We start from the raw sequence: 17,737 nt of genomic DNA, 5'->3' as shown, positions 1-17,737 counted from the left end.
GACCACCCTAGAGTTTTCCCTTTCGTGTTTTTTTCAAACTATCTAAACATGAAAAAGACTCTAAGTTTTACCGATGTTGGAGTCATTAAACCCTGACGATATTAGACCCATCACTGTGATGGTACTCGAGCTTCTCCTTCCTAGGGCTCATTAAGCTATTACTAGGTTGGATTCATCCGAAGGTCGAACTTATATCACAAGAATATGCTATCCCCTTCAAGCTTGTTCTTCAAAAATAATTGGGGTACTCGCCAGCAATGGCGAGGGAAAATTCGGAAACAGTCGTTGGTTACCTGTGGTAGCTAGTCACTCTTGAACATTGACACTCTTGCTTCTCTTCGAGTTGGGATATCCTCACATCGTCATTGGTGTTTCTCCTCATTCCATCTAATATGTGTTACCTTCATCAACTTCAGATCTCTCAGCACCAAAATGCTGCCGCATTCTGGAGTCGTGTGGCTGATATGTTCAAGAGTATAATTGTTCTGCAGTTCACACCCTTACCTCCTCCTCTGATTCTCTGTTTCACCATCTACCACTTGTTCCTTGTCTCGTGTCATTGATGGGGGAACATTATCCCTCTCCTATGATGAATCGCCTCCTATCGACACCAACTCATTATCCAGGAATTCGATCTAGAGATCCCTTTCGGTAGCTTGGAACTTGCATGCCTCAATGGCAAGTTCTTCGCACTTGACAACAGACTTTCATCATTGGTCTTTGATTGGGTGATTCCATGGGTGTTTGACTTCAAATCACTTTTCACAGTTAGTGGATTGTACTGACAGTACTTTGAGAACCATTGGCATTATTAGTGGTCTCTCTCGCACTTGTTAATGGTTTCCATCATTGACTGGTAATCAAGCAGTTTTCTATCATGCTTAACTTCAACACATCTATTCGCATTCTAGAATTTGTACCATGATCGATTGGGTTTCAGGACCCTAGACTAAGATTACATATGTTAGGGCTGCCTGGATTGGTTCGTGATTACATACTTGACTCTTTGATTGGATGGCTGCGACCATACCTAAGTCATCATAGGATGGATGTGACCATACCTTTATCATTATATATGGTCTTATCGACTGGGTGGTTGCGTCCATACCACAGACCAAGTTTCATATGTCTTTTGGATGACTGCGCCCATGCCTAGACTACATTTATTTCACTATCATAGTTATCAGTTATACTTGCACCTGCAGGTTCTTCATAGTGGTGTTCTAGTTCAGTTATGGTTTCGTAAAGCATTTCACCCTTCCCACTCTCTTGGGCTTCATGCTTTAGGGGGCATTTGTTACAAAGTAATTTGTCACTGACCTCATCTCAGTCCCTCTATTGTGTCATACATAAATACACATCTCCATATCTTCCCACGCATGAAAGAACATTAAGCAAGTGCTCTCTAATGCTGAAGATTGACCCTCTTTGCCTAAATTTTTGCATCGCCACTAATAAACCCTTAAATAGTGTGACAGTTCCCTATCATGAATTGTATGGTTGTGATGCCATCACAGGGGTACATGTGTTTCCTATGATGGTTGAATTTTAGGGCTCAGCGCAAGTCCTCTAGATTTTTGTTGCGACGATGGGTCTGAATGCATTGCTCCTTTGTGATGTCATCGCTAAGCCTTACTTTATGACCTGCAATGATCCAGACTTAGCGAATTAGTTCAAACAGTCAGCCTTCTAGGTGATTCTATAACTGGTTGTTGGGTCAGATTGGTTCGCCTTTCCTTCTCTAGGATGATAGTTCCACCTTTCATGAAACCTCCCTTGAGGATAAGCTCCCTCTCCCTCATTTCATGGAGGCTCCTCCTCCTATAAAAACATCACCATTACTATGATCAGCTAGTCTTTGAGTTCCTAGTTACTGATTTCTAGTTGGATTGAAATAGATTAGATAGCTTTGGTGTGAGTTTGACAAGTGTGGAATTGCTGATAGTTTGGTAAGAGGTTGTGGAGTGCCTTGGCCTTACATTAGAGGTTATAAGTGAGAGAGAGAGATTATCCATTTGGGAGACCCATTCTTGAGAGTGAATTCCTGAAGGAACATACCTGCTAAACCCTCTGAGAAGGCTTGCGGCATCAAGACTTGGCTATAAGCTTTGTTGTTGATTTATTTTAATAAAATCAATGATGGTTTCCTATATATTGTGTACAATTTACTTGATAGCTTATGATTTCTACCTTATAAGTAAATAGATCATTGTCATTCTTGGTTACATGCTCTGTTGCTTTCTTGTGGTGTTTCAGGTTGATTGCTCATTAAGGAGAAGGAAATGGAAGCTGGAGCAATGAAACGAAAGCTTCACCAGACACCGGTTTGAGGTAGGCCTCTAATGATGACTGTTTAATGGAATCGATTGTTGTTTTGTTTTTGCTATGACTAGACACACTCTAGGGCTAGAGGGGTTGCCTCTTTCCGCAAAGGGAACACTTTCCTACTTCATAGAAATATAAGTAGAGATTTATTGTTTTAGAGAAGTTAAAAGTTCAGTACCATTATCGTATCGGATGGGTAGTTGAAAACGTGTCAAAAAAATAGTGGTTATGGAATTAAAAGTATTGAAAGAAGCTCACAGCACTTCAACATACCACTTGGTTGCCGAACCAGTTAAGGTTCATTAGAAAAGTTCTAATATAATGGAATTATTGACTAATGAGTTCGAGGCACACCAAATATGATAATTCATGACATAATTAGATGGGTCCTATCCTGATTTACCTTCAAATTTTGGAATGTCACTAGGCAACTTTGTAGCGATTGTTGGCCAAAATAGTAGATAGATCTTGTAAAACCAAAGAGTACCAACAATAGGTTGAGATATGATAGGTTGACCTAATCCAACTTGAGGTATTTGACCATAACCTAGATAATTTTTGGTAGGAGGTTTCCCTCCAACTGTAACATAACATATGCCTAAAGTTTGTCCCCCAAGAGAAGGATACAATGGTTTCCCCCCAGGTGGGTAGTAACCACCTATTAGGTTAACTTGACGATTACCTACGTTTCCAAAAATCATATTTATATATTTATCAGAAGTCAAGCCTTGGAAAGTAGAATCGGTTAAACCAGTTGACATAGTTGAAGGTTGATTTGAAGGAGAAACTCCTGAATAAGTTCTTTTAGGAGATTGATATCTAGGAGGAACTGATGGGCCACCATATAAAAGTGATTTTGGGGAAGTAAATAACATATAAGTATCTAATGACATTTCCCCAGAAGTTATTCTAGACATATCAAATCCTAGTACAATAGAATAAGGAGTAGTGTATTTTGGAACGCCTTGACCTAAAAATTTCAACGACATAAAATATCGAGGATCAGGTCGAAAAGTAGAAAAAATAAGTTCTGGATTATATTCTTGATCACCGATAGAAATTGGTGTTTGTGGTGATTCTTCCTCTACTTCAAAGGTAAGTTCTTCAATAATAATAGGAACAAGACATACAATATTGGTAATAAGAAGTTTTACTCACGATGAATGTGGGGGCATAGGGGCTAAAGCAGCTGAAGGTATCTCAAGTTTAGAAACATTAGACTTAGGTTCTTTGAAATCTACTTTGATTAATTGTGAATCTAAACTCTCTCCAGTATTTGATTCTGTTTGAATAAGTTCAGTAATTTTTGGATCAGTTACTTCTAAGTGTAATTCTAATGTTTGAGGTTGATCAAATTTAGGTTTTGTTACTTCAAGTTCTATAATATTAGATGTTTCTGGTTGATTTACTTCAGTTCCTATTACATCAGAAGTTTTAGGTTTATCTATAGTCTCAAATCCTTTTGACTTTGATTTTTTAGTTTTAATCTTTTCTAGCTGACTTGGCATATATTCAAGGGGTTGGCCTAGCATTCTATGTGATTGTATTAGTAATTCAGCCACAATCAAATATTTTTTCTTTTTTAAAATCAATTATTCACACAATATCAAAATCACACCTAAATCCTCTAAAAAGTAAAAAACAAAGAAGGTAACACACACTAATAAATCTAGGAATTCAAACCATACAAACTGACTTGTCACAAAGATCAATAATTACTAGTTGGTGATGAAATCAAATGTCAGAGAGATTATAGTGAAACGGTTTATAGATATGAGCTTTTGGAACCAGTTATAATCACAACCTACTTAATGAAACGAACTAGGGAAAGCAACTTCACTTATGCCATCTCGAGCAAAGACTACCCTCCAAGATGTCCAAGTGAGTCTAGTGAACTTCTGGTCCAGGTACAGTAGGATCTTCCCTCTGTCGTGACCTTAGGTAGAGCCCTAGGATTATGGCCACTAAGTTTACCAACTACAATAATTCTACCTAGGGGGACAGTCATAAATCATACGTACATGCAAGGGAAAAGTAACAAAGCTCAATCCCCTTGAAGAGTCCTCAACATGGGTAATTGGAGATTTACCTTCAAGTGACCCCAAGTACCTTTCTACACCATTGTAATATGTGAAAATAGCTCTATCATAACCAATGAAGTGGGTATTACCACTTCACTAGATTCGACATGATCTTGTATTTAACTCATGTATAAGAAAAGATTCCCATAGAAAAACGGAAATAATTGGATTTCTCTCCCTAACACATTGAGATTCTATTATTTGTCTGTAGCTTTGGAAAGTTTAATCAATTTCCTATTCCAAATCCATACACTTAAGCTATTGTAGGTGGTCAAAGCCCTAAAAATTATAAATTCTAATTGATTTTGATTAACGTAGTGTTATAAAGTTGTTATTTACTCAATAGGTAATGAGACTGAAACTTATGATATTATGACTCGACTCAAAATTATAATTCAATGAATCAAGCAAATTGTAATCTATCATTAATGAAATCCTAATTAATGGAAGGTAAGAGCTTCTTTGATTTTCTTTGAATAAAATGAAAAACTCACAATTTAACGAAAATTATTTTCATAGGATAGCCAATTTCACTTTGACCAATCTAAATGTAGAAATAAACTAAGATTTCAAATTCTCCTAAGAGATCAAACAAACCCAACATGTCTTTTATCATTTATCACTCAAAATTTTGAAACACTAAAATCAAGAAAGAGAGTGGAAAAAAATGAAATTTCCCTAATGAATGCTTTAACTTAATGATGTCATAATGTAATAGTGAAAGATTTCAAAAATAGAAAGCAATGATTTCCTTTTATTATGTAGTAATGAAAGCAATCCTTCAGAAAACATAACAATTTTTGAGAAACCCTAATTTGCGATTAAGAAAATAATCTCATCATCAATAGGAAATATTAAAAATGGATTTTGTATATTTGACAAAACAATACAGGAATATAGTGATCTTGAAGAAAACCTATCTCTTTTTAATCAATCAGCAAACAATCGAGACAAACCCTACTCAATTTTGCAAAAGGGATTAATTCCAAAAAATACCTCACCAAAGCACTCAAACAAGTTCAAAAAAGGTATTCAACGGTCAACACAAATATGATGACACTTTTAGAAACCAAAATTCAGACTCCGACTGAGAGAAAACTTATTTTTCCAAAATTTTCTATGAATTGCACAGACAAGTAGTTGATTTAGTGCACATGCGCCTCGTTGCTAAGGAAACACCTACGCAGATCAACACTCTATGGGTGAATAGAAACTGCACAGGTCTAGGAAGTCCAAGAAACAATAAAAAAGAAATAAATCAATCCATAAGATTTGAAAGATAATAAATTTACCAGGACTCAGGTGTAGCTAAGCAACAAATATCAGAGAGGAAAACCAAAGAAAGAGAAAAGAATAGTAGAGTCCCCAGCGGAGTCACCAATTTGTTACAGTGGATAAATCCCTCTTGCTGACAAGAGTGATCTCCCTAGATCCCAAAGGAAACTAGAAACAAACAGACAATTGAATGACTCTTTCCCTAAGATTATTTCATTTGAATTGTGAATACAAGAGTAGCAGAATAAGCCTTTTACGTATTTGCAAAATGCGTGATGAAGATCCCTACTCTATCTTGATGAAGCTTCCCAATCCTCAAAAATACCTGCATTTACAAAAATAAAAGAGATAAAAGGCATATGCAATCATAACAATTCAAACAAGCTCAATCTAATGCTCAAGGAGATTAGAAATTCAGATTATCTTATTGAATATCAAAAGGATCATAAACCATTCATCATTTTAATAAGACAATACAATGGGAAAAGGGATTCATTTGTATTAATTCAAGGATAGATAAGATCCTTACAACCTCTGCCTTGATGTCATGAAGTTCCTCCTAAATGCCTCTAAAACTCTCCTTAGCTGATAAGCCTTCCAATCTAAATCCAATAGAATAAGTGTATCTTTTATGAACCTCCTAATCCCTCCATCCTTTAGTCAATTTATAGGCCATGAGGAAGAAATTTCAGATCCAAAAGAGAAATATGAGATCCTCTAATTGTGGGATTAGGTTCCTTAATGAATGGGAATTAGCTCCATGATCTGAGGGGTCTAGCCCGAATAGATATGACCTAGAACCTTTCAGTTGGGATCTATTTGACCAAGAATGCTTCTGGAATTCAACTTTTTTTTTACATTTTTTTTTTTTTATTTACATGCATGATCTATATTGGAAGAAAGAGCGACTATACATAGTTTTGAGGGATAGAAATTGAATATGCATGGAAGCTTACTACGAAAAATACATAGGTCAGACTTACCAAGTCATAATCCATTTTACCAAAAATTCAAATCTTCTTCAAGGGGTTTTGATTGTTTGAATTTTGAGGGAGAGTAATGGAACATGTTTATGGATGGCAAGAGATCCATTTTAGCGATCAAGTTCCATGGTGACAAATGGAGTGTAATAAGAAATCATCCATGAGTTGAAGATGTGGAGGAGCTATCTTCTTGGAGGGAAGCTTGTATTGATGAGAAATCACAATGGATTGAGATACTTGTTTAACCAATTGAATTTGAATGCCAGGCAATCTAGATGGTTGGCCATGATTAATGAGTTTGAATTTGAGATCATGTATATCAAGAGTAAGGAGAACATGGTTGAAGATGCTCTTAGTGGGAGAGTACAGGTGAATCACATAACAACTATGAGTTCTTATGGGACAAAGTTATAGGATCAAATCTCATAGGCAAGGCAAAAAGATGACAAGTACATGGAGCTCATGCACAAGTTACAACATGATACAAGTGGTCAGAATGTTAACTATCATCTTACAATAGATGGTTTGGTCATATTTAGGGACATGATATGTCATCCAGAAAACGATGAGCTCAAGAAGACTATGTTGCAAGAGTTTCAGGCAAACTATATTCACCATACGCGAAGACATTGACAATAGTGAAGAAGTTTTATCATTGGACAAATTTGAAGAGGGACATGGTAGAGTTCGTCGCTAGATGTTTGGACAGTCAGTAGGAGAAAGAAAAATGTAAGAATATAGGTGGAATATTATAGTCGATTCGAATTCCAGAGTGTATGTGGGAGGCCATTTCCATGGATTTCATCACAAGTTTTCCAAGGAAATCTAGAAAACATGATTCCATCCCGGTTCTCATAGATAGGTTGACAAAGATAGAAAACTTTATGCCAATAGAATTTACATATTTAGCTAGTGATGTGGGACAGTGTGATGCATGTAAATTCTCAGTGTGGACACAAACAATTCCTCTAGCCTAAGAGAGTTGGTCTAGCCACAAACAAAAAATCTATGGAAAATCTCCTTAAGCTAGAATAAATTAATGGGGCCTACCTCTTAGAACACTATTATGTTTGGTGTTGATCCTGCTTCCTCACTCCGACTATCTTCTGTTTCCTTCCTTCGAATACTTGAAACAAGCAAACAACAACAACAATAAACGTGATAACATACAATATTGCATTCAACCTACTTAATAGGTCAAGGAATGTTAAGCCATCAAGATGTAAAATGGTACTTCTTATTGGAAATCAATCAATAGTTTCATTTATATCAATTAGAAAGAGATTACAATCGGTGCCTTGACATTGCTGGTCTCCTCTGACATATCCGGGTTCCCACACTTCTACTAGCACTTCATGGTTAGCCCCAACAATAGAAGTTTTAAGGCCTCTTTCCCTCTAGTCTCAAACAAACCAAAATCACACCATTCTCCCTCAAACATACACTATAAAGCTACAAGCTATAGATGACTTGTTGATTATTCAAACTTGCTCCAAAACTCCAACTAGGTTTTGCTGGGGGAAAAGTTAGGTTTATATAGCTTAGATGGATGGGAGATGGTTCCTGTCATCATGGGATAAGTTCTTATCTCTTGAGGTTGTTCCATCCGAATAGGGGAAAGGAGCCCAAGCTGATTCCCTCAGTTCTATCTGGCCTAACCATCTACCAGACTTCCATTACGAAGCTTCTATACATGGAAGCTTCGAATCCTTATTTAAAAAACCTTCGAAAAGAGGATCGGTGTGACTGGAAAAGATATCGGTCGCTTGATCAATGTGAGGGTTACTTTTAACCTCTATAAATTGAGGCTAGGAGAAAATTGGTCAGTGGTATCAGTTCTGTAAACTGGAATAGAAGGAAGATTCTTGGGAAATGATGTAAAGGGGAATTATTTTGCTAATGAAGAGGGATATATTGGGAGTTTCTTCATGATTGGATAGCATGTCAGGTACAATGTGGAGGTCCTCCAAGATCATAGACGGGGAGTAGAGGGACAGTGACAAAATGTTGTGTAACATATGCCCCCTAAAGCATGAAGGCCGAACTAGAGTGAGGGGTGGAATGCTTTACAAGTGGAAGCGCAGAACCAGAGTCTGTCATCAGAAAACCTACAAGAAAGCATAGATACATATACATCATCGAAAACTCTGAATAATGATACATGAATCATGGTATGGATGCAGCCATCCAGAGAATGATCATGTAAATGGATCTAAGGCATGGGCACAAACATCCACTAGAAAGGATCATAACAAAACCAAGGTATGGTCGCAACCATCCAATAATGAGAAGGATCATAGATAACAACTCATGGTATGGTCACAACCATCCATATGAAAGAGACATGTATATCAACATGACCATTTCATATCGCCTCGCAACTTGGACTTATGTAATCTTAGCCCAGGGTCTTGCGCTCCAAATGACCCAATCAAAGTAAAACTCATAACATGTGGATGAATGTGTTGAAGTCGAACATGCTAGGAAGTTGCTTAATTACCGATCAATGATGTGAACATTTAACAAGCATAAGAGAAACCACCAATAATGACAATGGCTCTCAAGGTATTGGAAACATAGTTCATGGAATGCAAATAAAGGAACTGATGTCAAACACTCGTGAAATATCCTGATCAAAAGCCAATGATGTGAACTTGTTATCAAGTGCGAAGAACTTTACACTAGGGAATGCAAGCTATAAGGTATTGAAAGGGAGTCTCTCATCTAGCTTCCTAGATAATAAGCTGAAGTTGGCACAAAGAAAATGTGTCAAAGGAGGGCCATGATGTATCCCACATGATCGACATGAGACAAAGGGATGAAAATGATTTCAAATGATACATAGAATCAAAAGTAAGTGTAATTGCAGAAGGACTAACTCTTGAACATATCAGTGACATGATTCCGGAGTTTGGCAGTTGTTGGATCCATAGGATTAGTGGTCATGATGACGTGACAGAGATCAAAAGGAAGGCAACAATGATCGACCCAACCCAGGAAGGTCAAACGAAAAGCAGGATATCTCAACTTGACGTGAAGCAAAAAGTGTCATGTTCGAAAGTGAGCTACTGATGCAATTGATAGAATTTCCAAATTTCCCCCTACCATTTCTGATAGGTACCCCAATTATTTTTTATTACAAGCTTGAAGGGGATAGCATATGTTTTCCTTGTAACTTCATCCTTTGGATGAATTTGACTTGTTAAGTTTAATGAGCCCTAGGAAGAAGAAACTCACATTTGTCATGGCGATGAATCCAATGTCATTTAATGTTTTAATGAGTCTGACAAAGGGGTAGCTCGGTATCTTTTTTCATGTTTAGAGAGTTTGAAAAAGACACAGAAAAGAAAACTCCACATGGTCCCCTTTCATACAATTGTGTCTCTCAAGCCTCAAAAGGTAGAAAATGATACTTGAGAGAACCACTTGACCATTTCAGTCAAGGAATACATTTTTCATAAATAGTGCATCCCAGCCTGAAAAGGGATAAGCGTATACTGGGTGAACAACATTTCACAACCTTTAATGAGTTCAAAACAACAAGAACTCGACAATGTTTTCGTGTTTAAAGAGTTAGAAAAGAGCTTGAAATCAGAACCCCCATTTTATTCTCTTTTACAAGTCAAAAAAGGAAAAATACTCGACGATCCTTTCATTTGAGTCCAGAAAAGAGATGAAGTGCGACTCTAGTACCATCATCGACAATCTGTCACCAGTCGGTGCACAAAAAGTTAAATGTATTGTCTAGTTCTGAGGATCAAAATACTCAAAATCCCTAATATCTCATGAAAAAATGAATAAAATGAGGCAAAACTAATTATTTTTTACCATTTACCATTTTACCTTTGTGTGAAGAGCTTTTTACCCACTGGTGCCCTTATTTTTCTGGAGTAGATTGCTGTAGATCTGGGAGGTCAGTCACCAAGCTGTCAGTTGCATCTAAGAGCCAAGACCTTAAGCTCGATTTTCATACTTGTTTCACCTATTTTTATCCACTTTTTGGATTTCATGAGGAGGTTTTGGCAAAAACAATTAACCCTCAGTCGGCACAATTTCCAAGCATGGATTCAGGCCGATTGGGTGTTGCTATGACTGCTGACCATGTCGTTGGCGCTACTATTTTTAAAACAATCATGCTAGCATCATGAACAAAGAATTTTCATGTTTTTTTCTCAATCTGACCACTTGAATCCAATTTTTTCTTGCCAAAGATGATTATTGACTTGATTATATAGTTTCTGCAGGGAAAAAATCATGAAAATGGTGGACTGGAAGGAACGTGAGCATGAAGATATTGACACTCAAGCAATAGCTGACCCAAATCGCTCGGATGCTTTGAGGAACTATGGGCTCCTCAAATTATTCCTTACACCAGGTCTATGGGCTCAACTTGAATTGCTACAATATCTGATCAGTCTCTGGTATGTGAATCAGGAAATTTTCATCATTGGTGACCAAGAGTTGGAGTTGGAAACTCCAGACATATATTTCATCATAGGACTGTCTCGAAGAGGGGAGCCGGTCAATCTATATCGGTCAAGGCCAATTGGGGCAAGTGTGATCATGCTACTTACCAAACATTGCCTAGAAGCTCTCAAATCAAAAAGTGACAAGATTGAGATTATGACAGTTTGAGATCTTATGTTGAAAGTGTTACTGCTGACCATCAATAGAGTGGTTGGGTCCCAAGCACCGCATGAGACCAACAAGTTGAAGTTTCAGTATGCTATCAACTGCACGGCACCCACTATATTCAAGTGGCCAAAAGCTATGAAAGTCAACATGAAGCGCCAACTATCAAAAGCTAAGGCCAGAAACCTGAAGAATTTTTGCTTCCGGTTTGTGCTAGCGACCTTCTTCCTGGAGCAGGTTCTGATGTTCCACTACCAGTTGGTTGAGGTGGACCTGCTAATGCCACGAGACCCATGGATCGTCCATTGGAGTTAGTTGATGCCCAGGATTATGGGGGCCAACAAATGTCCTATAAGCCTTCCTTTTTCTCATGTCTGTGATGATAGCACATCCTAGTGGAAGATTGGCCTTACAATAGTATCAAATTCCATAGAGATCTAGATATGCCACTCCCAGAGGAGGAGGATTATGATGATGGAGGTAAAAAGCAAACAATTTTTTATTTTTTACTTTTTTTATTGTTTTTGAGAAATATGTGTTCATCACATTTTGATTTTATGAATGTAGATGTTGGACCAGAACACACTACTGAGATGTCCTCGATCACCATGTAGGAATTTACAGGGTAAGTTCCACAGAAAGAATACCAAAAGGACACCGCTCACAACCAGATCTCAAATCAATACACCAGTATTTTTGACGTGGTTAAAACCCTCAGAGTGCAAGGAGGGAAACAGTCCATAGCCTGTCCCAACGTGGGTACTACAGGCAATTTATTAATCAAAGAATGAAAATTTACATAAGCTTCTCTCATGCACAGATTACCCGAACAATGACCCTCCATGCGCTTTAAATAGAACTCATGGACCAATCGGGTGTCAAGCCACGGATCAAGTGTCGGTAATACCGAGGTGAGAGTGAACCGTCGGATTGTAAGTTACAAAATGTACAACGGTAAAGAAACACACTTTACCTAACTCTAACCTAACTCTATACTAGACCAAGTTGAACTTAACTATATCCTATGTGTCGGAATATCCTAACATCCCCCCTTAAGAACAACTTGGGATAGGATTGAAGGATTTACAAATATGACACAATAGGAGAAGGAAGGAGGCACTAGAGCCTATCCCCCCTTAGTGACAACTTCCTGAACTCCAAGCATATATCGAAGTTTAGTGAACTTCGCCTCTGTGAGAGCCTTTGTGAAGATGTCTGCAACCTGATCATCTGTTGGACAATATTGCACTTCAAGAACATGGTCATGAATGAGCTTTCTGATGAAGTGCATGTGTAGTTCAATGTGTTTGCTGCGCTGATGCTGGACTGGATCTTTGCATAGCTGAATGGCACTTTGATTATCACACCAAAGTGTGGTTGGATGCTGCTGCTCAAAGCCAAACTCTGATAGGATCTGACGAAGCCACAAGGCTTCCTTACTAGCTTCCACGGCACCACGATACTCTGCTTCTGCTGACGAAAGAGAGATGGCGGCCTGTTTCTTACAAGCCCATGTAATAGGTCCTGAACCAAGAGTGAAGACATAACCAGCAGTAGACTTCCGATCATCAGGGTCACCAGCCCAATCAGAATCAGTGAAACCAACTAACAGAGGAGCTGCTTTGGCACTGTAATGAATCCCAAACTGTACTGTACCTCGAACATAATGAAGTATTCTTTTAGCTGCTTTCCAATGACTTTCACGGGGGTTTTGCATAAAACGAGCAACAAGGCCAACAGCAAAGGAAAGATCAGGACGAGTATGGGTTAAATACAAGAGTTTTCCGACAAGTTGACGGTATAAGGTAGCATCAACTTCAGGAGAAGTACAAGAGACTGAAAGTTTGACTCCAGACTGAAAGGGAGAAGGGGCTGGCTTACAGTCTTCCATGTGAAAATGACGAAGAATATCACAAGCATACTTGGACTGGGAAAGGGAAATACCCTCCTTGGATTGCAAGACTTGAAGACCGAGAAAGTAGTGTAAGTGTCCTAAGTCTGTCATTTCAAATTTCCTTTTAAGGATAGACTTCACATGGTTTATAAGATTGGGATCACTACCAGTAAGGATAAGATCATCAACATAAAGAACAAGGATGATAAGAGAGTTGCCCACTTTCTTGGTGTAGACAGTATTGTCAGAATGACACCTAGAAAAGCCAGATTCTAGAAGAAAGCTATCCATTTTGGCATACCAAGCCCGAGGAGCTTGCTTGAGACCATAAAGGGATTTCTTAAGTCGACACACAAGGCTGGAGTCTGTTTGTATGAAGCCAATGGGTTGTTCCATATAGATTTCTTCCTGCAAGTCCCCATGCAAGAAGGCAGATTTAACATCCATTTGATGGACTTCCCATTTTAAAGAGGCAGCAAGGGAAAGAACAAGGCGGATAGAGTTCATTTTGGCAACAGGGGCGAAGGTTTCAGTGTAGTCAATGCCTTCAACCTGTGAAAAGCCCTTAGCAACAAGACGAGCTTTATGTTTATCAACTTTGCCATCTGGTCCATACTTGGTTCTGTAAACCCATTTACATCTTACAAGTTTTCGTCCCTTTGGTAGAGGAACAAGATCCCATGTATCATTTGTCATCAATGAATGATATTCTTCATTCATAGCTGCTTCCCAATGTGGATGGCCTGAAGCTTCTGCAAAAGTGTCAGGATCATGATTTACTAGAGCTTGAGCCAGTAAAGAAGAGGCTGTTTCAAACTGAGAACGTGTACGTCGCTGATCTGTAGGATCACCGGCAAGATCACCTGCTGCATCCCGAGTAGCACGGACCCATCTTGGAAGTTGAGGATCCTGAGAAGGTGGGGGAGGATTATCATCCTCGCTTTCATCATCTGAAGAAGAAATGTTTTCAAAAGTAGAAGAGATAGAAAGAGGTGGCACATCCGCCGGACTAGGCTCGCAGGCCGATTTATTTTCATCAAATTTTACATCTCTTCTAATGATAACATTTTTAGACTTAAATGGAATAAGTCTATAACCTTTTACATCTTCAGAATATCCAACAAAAGTACATTTCTCACTCTTAGGTTCTAAAGCTTTATGCTTTTCATCTGGAATATGGGCCCATGCTTCACTTCCAAACACACGAAAGTGACTTACATCTGGTTTAATGGAACTCCAAGCTTCTTCTGGAGTGATATTCTCTAGAACCTTAGTAGGAGTGCGATTGATTATATAATTTGCACAATTAATTGCTTCGGCCCAAAAACTAAGACTGAGTCCTTTAGATTGCAGCATACAATTAGCCATTTCCTTTAAGGTGCGATTTTTCCTTTCAGCTACACCATTTTGTTGTGGAGTTTATGGAACAGTATGTTGCATTTGAATTCCATTTTCGGTGCAAAAGTTGATGAATGTGTTTTTAACATATTCTCCACCATTATCAGTTCTTAGCTTAAGAATTTGATGTCCAGATTGTTTTTCAACAAAGGCTTTGAAGGCCAAAAATGTGTTAAATACTTCGCTCTTGAGTTTTAAGAAGTATACCCAAGTGCGTCTGGAGAAATCATCAATGAAAGTTAAGAAGTACTTGCAGCCAGAGAATGAAGCAACAGGAAGAGGACCACATAAATCACTGTGCACAAGCTGTAAAGGGGCTGAGGCGTGCCAAGAGGCACGTTTGTCAAAACTGTCCCAATGATGTTTTCTGAGTACACATCCGGAACAAACACCATCTCTGCAAGATACCATAGGAAGACCTGTCACCATATTTTCTTTACATAGATGCTGAAGGGAGCGATAGTTTAAGTGACCAAATCGCTCATGCCAAAGTTTGCTCACTTCATCATTATGAGCAACAAATACTGAGGGAAGATGTGATGACCCAAAGTTGTGAAACTTATACAACCTTGTGGAATCATCAGCAAGACCAGTAGCTAGAATCTGTTTAGGATCTTTTAGATCCTTGATTACAACATCATGAGGTGAAAATTCAACAATTTTACCTTCACCTGAATGAGTTATCTGATAGACAGATAGAAGGTTGCAGGATAAGGTTGGAACACATAATACATCATTAAACTGACCATTGTCTAGATGAACAGTTCCAGTCCCTACAACATTAAGAGATCTATCATCACCAACATATATATTTTTGGTGTTACAATCATTTAAAGAAGAAAACATGGCTTGGTTTTTGGCCATGTGATAAGAGGCTCCAGAATCAATGAGCCACTCATGAGAATGAGAAGAAGAAGAAGATACATTTAATGCATAACCAGACTGAGATGATTGACAACGACATGCAGAAAGTGCCGTTCCGGAAGTTGAAGTTGAAGTAGGCTCCACATGGATGTTATGTTTCTTCATTGCAGCTTCCAAGGCTTCCATCTTCTTAAAGCATTTAGATTCTAAGTGGCCATCTCGATTACAAAAGTTACAATGTCTATCAGTCTTCTTCCATTTGTTTTTATTGGTCTTATCATTTTGCTGAAATGATCTTTCATTTTGAGGCTGAGATGGTTTAGGACCATTCTTTTGAGGATATGACTTCTTAGGATTCTTTGAATTTGGTTGTTGTTGGGCGGCTAACGCTTTCGTGGAAGAGTTTCCAAGATTAAGAAGACCAAGGTGTAAGAGTTTTTCTTGTTCTCTTATTAAGGAATCACAAAAGGAGTCAAAGGAAGGGGCCTTGTAGTCTTGTCCTTGACAAATGAAAGCTTCCCTTGTAGAATGGAAAGTGGAAACAAATACAGAGTAGGCTGGTCCCAACTTAGTAAGGATGGAATAAATAAGGTTACCATCTTCTTTCTTAACTTTAACACCTTCCAAGAGATATCTAAGGGTCTTGAATTTGGACAAGAAATCTTCAATGCAAGAAAAATTATTAGGATCCAAAGTAAGCAGCTCATTTTCAAGTTGATGGGCTCTAATTTCATTTTTAATCCCAAAAACTTTAGTAAGTTTTTCTAATGCTTCATGAGGAGTCTCAAGTCCTGCAATGTGGAATCTAAGATCAGGAGAAATAGACATCCCTATCAAACCTCGTGCTTGATCTTGTCTATTTTCCCATTTTGCCGCCTTGTCTTCATCTTTTGGTTTCTTCTCTTGGTCTGTGGCTATTCTGAAGAGACCTTTACTTCTAAGTAAATCTTCCATGTAGTCTACCCATTGGAAGTAGTTAGTGCTGTCAAGAATGACTTGGCATGGACTTTCCATTTTTTTTTTTAAAACTGAAGCTGAAGATGCTGAAAGTAAGTGTTCCAACGGATAGATCTCGAAAAAATAGGTGGTTTTAAAAAAAACGGCTCTGAAAAAGGCTTCCGGATGAAGAAATTATGGCTTTTTGAAAAAAATTTGTTGACGTTGCCGGCAAAGTGCGCGAATGTGCGGGAATGAAAAAATCCGCCCCCAAAAAATGGAGACTTGAACCCAAGACCTCTACTCTCTTAAAATAGCTTTGAACCAATTGATCTATACAAAAAATTTGAGAGAGAGAGAGAGAGAGAGAGGGGGGGGGGGCTTGGTTTGCGTGCTTGCCTTGAGAAAGCTCTTTTTCCCTACAAAACACAAAACACAAAACCCAACACGAACATGCAAAGAAAAACGAACCTTGCGGCTCGAAGTTAGCTTTAGCCAAAAAACTAGAAATTTTGAAAAAAAATCTCAAAGTTAGCTTTAGCCGAAAAACTAAATATTTTTCTCAATGTTTCTGATTTTCCGAGATCACACTAAGGTGCAGGGAAAAGAGCACACGCATGAGAAAAATCCTTCCTTTCTGTTTCTGATTTGCCCAGATCGCACAGAGTCGCAGGGCAAAGAGCATACGCAGAAATGAAAGGTATAGATCCGGTTAAAAAAAAAGGGCTAAATAAACTGAGACCGAAATAAGCAGAGAGAAAATAACAGTAAACTGCAAAAAAAACACTATATACCTCCCGATCTGAAAAATGACGCAACTAGGGCTACCGGAAACCTTTTCGCGTGAAACAAAAGGGGTTCCTCACTGGAACAGATGCTCCGAACGCAACAGAGCAGTCCTCTCGGCCCGAAAGTAGTCAGAAACAGCAGATCTAGGAAACGACAGCCGCATGCAGTTCTACCGGCTTCATATTTGGATCACCAACGGACGCGGCCCTCAAATAGCTCTGATACCATGTAGTAATTTACAGGGTAAGTTCCACAAAAAGAATACCAAAAGGACACCGCTCACAACCAGATCTCAAATCAATACACCAGTATTTTTGACGTGGTTAAAACCCTTAGAGTGCAAGGAGGGAAACAGTCCACGGCCTGTCCCAACATGGGTACTACAGGCAATTTATTAATCAAAGAATGAAAATTTACATAAGCTTCTCTCATGCACAAATTACCCGAACAATGACCCTCCATGCACTTTAAATAGAACTCATGGACCAATCGGGTGTCAAGCCACGGATCAAGTGTCGGTAATACCGAGGTGAGAGTGAACCGTCGGATCACTACATATC

Source organism: Pinus tabuliformis, chromosome 1_2, assembly GCF_031772625.1.
Source record: "Pinus tabuliformis cultivar Carrire ecotype Pingquan chromosome 1_2, CPIR1, whole genome shotgun sequence".
Lineage (NCBI taxonomy): Eukaryota > Viridiplantae > Streptophyta > Pinopsida > Pinales > Pinaceae > Pinus > Pinus tabuliformis.
This window is presented reverse-complemented; position numbering follows the sequence as displayed.